Below are 5,536 nucleotides of genomic sequence, written 5' to 3'. Positions count from 1 at the left end.
CCCAAAATAAGGGGGTTCGGCCGACCTAAAAACCTACCCTGTCTAAACTACACTAACCAGATTTTTCAGGGTCCTCAGCGCCATACAACTTTGCCTAGGTCACTTGTTCTCTTGACTTAGGCCATCTGACTTGGTCCGTGTTTCTTCCTAGGGTTCACCTAGGTACTTTGCCTTGCTTGGTGTGGTAACTTTTTAGTGTAGTTCTGACATCCTCATTTTGGGACTTAGCCGATTTTTCGTTAAATGCCATATGACCCATATGGGTCCTTTCCTTCATATAAGTTTGCCTTGCTTGGTGTGGTAACATTTGAGTGTAGTTCTGACATCATCATTTTCGGACTTAGCCGATTTTTCGTAAAATACCATATGACCCATATGGGTCCTTTCCTTCATATAAGTTTGCCTTGCTTGGTGTGGTAACATTTGAGTGTAGTTCTGACATCCCCATTTTGGGACTTAGCCGATTTTTCGTAAAATACCATATGACCCATCAGGGTCCTTTGCTTCATATAAGTTTGCCTTGCTTGGTGTGGTAACATTTGAGTGTAGTTCTGACATCCCCATTTTGGGACTTAGCCGATTTTTCGTAAAATACCATATGACCCATCAGGGTCCTTTGCTTCATATAAGTTTGCCTTGCTTGGTGTGGTAACATTTGAGTGTAGTTCTGACATCCTCATTTTGGGACTTAGCCGATTTTTCGTAAAATACCATATGACCCATCAGGGTCCTTTCCTTCATATAAGTTTGCCTTGCTTGGTGTGGTAACATTTGAGTGTAGTTCTGACATCCCCATTTTGGGACTTAGCCGATTTTTCGTAAAATACCATATGACCCATCAGGGTCCTTTGCTTCATATAAGTTTGCCTTGCTTGGTGTGGTAACATTTGAGTGTAGTTCTGACATCCCCATTTTGGGACTTAGCCGATTTTTCGTAAAATACCATATGACCCATCAGGGTCCTTTGCTTCATATAAGTTTGCCTTGCTTGGTGTGGTAACATTTGAGTGTAGTTCTGACATCCCCATTTTGGGACTTAGCCGATTTTTCGATCAATACCATATGACCCATCAGGGTCCTTTGCTTCATATAAGTTTGCCTTGCTTGGTGTGGTAACATTTGAGTGTAGTTCTGACATCCCCATTTTGGGACTTAGCCGATTTTTCGATCCATACCATATGACCCATCAGGGTCCTTTGCTTCATATAAGTTTGCCTTGCTTGGTGTGGTAACATTTGAGTGTAGTTCTGACATCCCCATTTTGGGACTTAGCCGATTTTTCGTAAAATACCATATGACCCATCAGGGTCCTTTGCTTCATATAAGTTTGCCTTGCTTGGTGTGGTAACATTTGAGTGTAGTTCTGACATCCCCATTTTGGGACTTAGCCGATTTTTCGTAAAATACCATATGACCCATCAGGGTCCTTTCCTTCATATAAGTTTGCCTTGCTTGGTGTGGTAACATTTGAGTGTAGTTCTGACATCCCCATTTTGGGACTTAGCCGATTTTTCGTAAAATACCATATGACCCATCAGGGTCCTTTGCTTCATATAAGTTTGCCTTGCTTGGTGTGGTAACATTTGAGTGTAGTTCTGACATCCCCATTTTGGGACTTAGCCGATTTTTCGATCCATACCATATGACCCATCAGGGTCCTTTGCTTCATATAAGTTTGCCTTGCTTGGTGTGGTAACATTTGAGTGTAGTTCTGACATCCCCATTTTGGGACTTAGCCGATTTTTCGTAAAATACCATATGACCCATCAGGGTCCTTTGCTTCATATAAGTTTGCCTTGCTTGGTGTGGTAACATTATAGTGTAGTTCTGACATCCCCATTTTGGGACTTAGCCGATTTTTCGTAAAATACCATATGACCCATCAGGGTCCTTTGCTTCATATAAGTTTGCCTTGCTTGGTGTGGTAACATTTGAGTGTAGTTCTGACATCCCCATTTTGGGACTTAGCCGATTTTTCGATCAATACCATATGACCCATCAGGGTCCTTTGCTTCATATAAGTTTGCCTTGCTTGGTGTGGTAACATTTGAGTGTAGTTCTGACATCCCCATTTTGGGACTTAGCCGATTTTTCGATCCATACCATATGACCCATCAGGGTCCTTTGCTTCATATAAGTTTGCCTTGCTTGGTGTGGTAACATTTGAGTGTAGTTCTGACATCCCCATTTTGGGACTTAGCCGATTTTTCGTAAAATACCATATGACCCATCAGGGTCCTTTGCTTCATATAAGTTTGCCTTGCTTGGTGTGGTAACATTTGAGTGTAGTTCTGACATCCCCATTTTGGGACTTAGCCGATTTTTCGTAAAATACCATATGACCCATCAGGGTCCTTTGCTTCATATAAGTTTGCCTTGCTTGGTGTGGTAACATTTGAGTGTAGTTCTGACATCCCCATTTTGGGACTTAGCCGATTTTTCGATCAATACCATATGACCCATCAGGGTCCTTTGCTTCATATAAGTTTGCCTTGCTTCATGTGGTAACATATGAGTGTAGTTCTGACATCCCCATTTTGGGACTTAGCCGATTTTTCGATCAATTCCATATGGCCCATCAGGGTCCTTTTTCTTCATATAAGTTTCCCAAGACTTAGTGCTTTTTACCTTTGGACACCAATATCACCCTTACGGGTTTCTTTGATCTTCTCACTTTGTATTGGCCAAATGTAGGTCTTGCCATGCCAAACATATCATTGTTCTACACCAAGTCTCTATCTCGTACCGCCAGCTCGGTACATTCGATCAACCTGCCCTTAAGGCACCCGGGACTTAGCCATTTTTTCACATTTTTCATGATTTTGAGGCAACTTTTCTCGACTTTGTCACCTTATATCACCAAGATCCTTTCCCTTTAGCGCTTCACTCTGTTCCAATGATATTTAGCGCTGACTATCACCTTTCTATCGCTGAGCTCAACTTCTTATTCGGTGCCATAGAGCCAGAGATATTTGGTGTATGCTGTTATAAGGGAAGTTTGTCACTTTTTCAAAGGCCCACTTTGGGACGCCCATATCTCACCTTCAGGTATCTTCGATCTTCTTGTCGTCTATGGACGAAACTTAGGTCTTGTCTTTGCCAACTTATAAATGTTCTACGGCCAAGCCGTATCTCTTACCGCCAGCCCGGTATTAATGGACTTAGTTGGATTTTCGCCTCTCGTGGTAACAATTTCTGACTTTGACTCACAATAACACCTGAACGGTCACATGCTAGCGCTTTGCTTGGTAGGAATTATAGTTAGCGCTACCTTTTCTCTTTCCATCGATACCTTGTTCGTTCCATTCCATGCCATACAGCCGAAGTTATGATGTTTCCCGTTTTCCATATCATGTGGAGCTTATGCTCTGGGAAAACCATCTAACACCCGTACCACCCTTTTGGGTACCTCCGATCTCGACACCATGTTCGGGCCAAATATAGGTTATAACATGCCCAACTTATAATTGTTCTACACCAAGTCTCTATCTCTTACCGCCTGCTCGGTATTTTACTCGTAAGTCCAAATTTCACAACTTGTACTTTTTGGCCCAATGTACTCGAGTTTCAATTTTGGTAACATTTTTCGACTTTGACACTTAATAACTTCCAAATCATGCTAGTTAGCGCTTTGCTTTCTTCTAGTCGTATCTAGCGCTGGGTGTTACCTTTCCAAAACATATCCTAGCTTAACAATCCATGCCATACAGCCGGAGCTATACGGTGCACAAGTCAAATCCATTTTAGCCATGTTTCATTTTTGCCAATTTTTGACCACTCGTATCACCCTTCCAGAGTGGTCCGATCTTCTCGCTGTCTATGGACGACTTTTAGGTCTCGTAGAGGCAAACTTATAAGTATTCTACGTCAACCCGCTATCTCTTACCGCCTGCTCGGTATTCTTGGTCTTGTGTGATTTTTGGAAATTTTGGTATTATTTTTCCACTTTGTCGCTTAATAACTCAGTTTTGCTCAACACTTAGCGCTTCGGTTGTTTGGGATTATAGTTAGCGCTCGGTTCGACCTTTCCAACACTGATCTTAGCTTGTCGATCCGTTCCATACAGCCTGAGTTATTCGCGATACCGTGTTTCAACCCATTTCTCAAGTCTCGTTTTGGTCCAACTTTGAACCAGCCATATCACCCTGATGGGTACCTCCGATCTTCTCGCTCTATATTGGCCAAAGTTAGGTCTTGTGGTAACGTACTTATGATTGTTCTACGCCGTGTTCGTAGCTCTTATCGTTCGCCCGCTATTTTCGATCATAAGGTGAATTTTCGCCTCTAAACCACCATTTTTCACCTTTGCCCTCTAATATGACCGACTTGCTCAACACCTAGCGCTTCGCTTGGTAGGACACATAGCTAGCGCTCGTCAAGACCTTTCCAACGCATATCCAAGCTTTCCGATCCGAGCCATACAGCCTGAGCTATAGGCGATACCGTTTTTCCCATTTTCTTGGTCACATGCACTTTAGGGTACCCCTTTTTGCCTTTGACCCTTAATACCTCCTCCGGGTCACTAGTAGGCGCTCAGCTTGGTAGGAAACATAGCTAGAGCAGGCCTTCACCTTTCCAAAACTGCCTCAAGTGTACCGATCCGACATCTAGAACCAAAGTTATGGTCATTCCTATCATGCTCTACTTTCATGGTCAACCTCCACCAAGCACACCTAGGTTGGACCAACTTTCACCAACTCATCTCGAACCCCAAATTTGCTTCGACCTACTAGGTTTCCCTAGTAAAGTGGTCAAAACATCCATTACAACACGACTGGTCTTTCTGGTGGTCGACCTAGGCGACTTTGTTCGACGACCACCACCCCATGGAACTAAAAGACGTCCCTTGATACGGACCACCGATACATTTTCCGGCCTGTCTAAACTACACTCATCGAAATTTTTTTGGGTCCCCACCGTCATACAAGTTTGCCTAGGTCAAGTTTTTCTTCCGGATCGGCCGCGGACCTCACTTTTCATTATCTAGGGAGGCCATAGGGCCCCAAAAGGGGTTTTTTAAAATTTTCGACACTTTCGACTTTGGTCGGATTTTTTCCGATTTTGGTCCGACCTAGGGACTTGGTGGTCCAAGGAGCCTCGGGACCAAACTTTTTTCTCAGGGGTCCCTACCTCCATACAACTTTGCCTAGGTCAATTTTTTGTTCCAAATCGACCGCGGATTTCACTTTTCAATATCTGGGGCTCGTGTAGAGTCCGAATATGAGGTTTTCTCATTTTTCGACATTTTCGACTTTTTTCGACTTTTTTCGGGTTTTTCGACCTAGGGGTCCGCCGAACAAATTTTGGGTCAAAAATTTTTATTGAACTAGTCGAAAGTACGCAAAAAGATAAGACTTTTTGCCGAAGACACCATGCCCCGGAACCGACTCCTTCCCCTTCAAAATTGGGGACAAACGTGATTTTTGAAACTTTTCCTTAGGGAGCCCAAGACTTAGAAAATTTTCAAATTCTCGATTTTTCGATTGCGAGCTAGCGCTTTGCGGTCTTCGGCAATGTTGTAGATCTCGACGAGATA

This window comes from Anopheles coustani (assembly GCF_943734705.1).
Source record: "Anopheles coustani chromosome X unlocalized genomic scaffold, idAnoCousDA_361_x.2 X_unloc_27, whole genome shotgun sequence".
In the NCBI taxonomy this organism is placed as follows: domain Eukaryota; kingdom Metazoa; phylum Arthropoda; class Insecta; order Diptera; family Culicidae; genus Anopheles; species Anopheles coustani.
Note: the sequence above shows the minus strand (reverse complement) of the source record.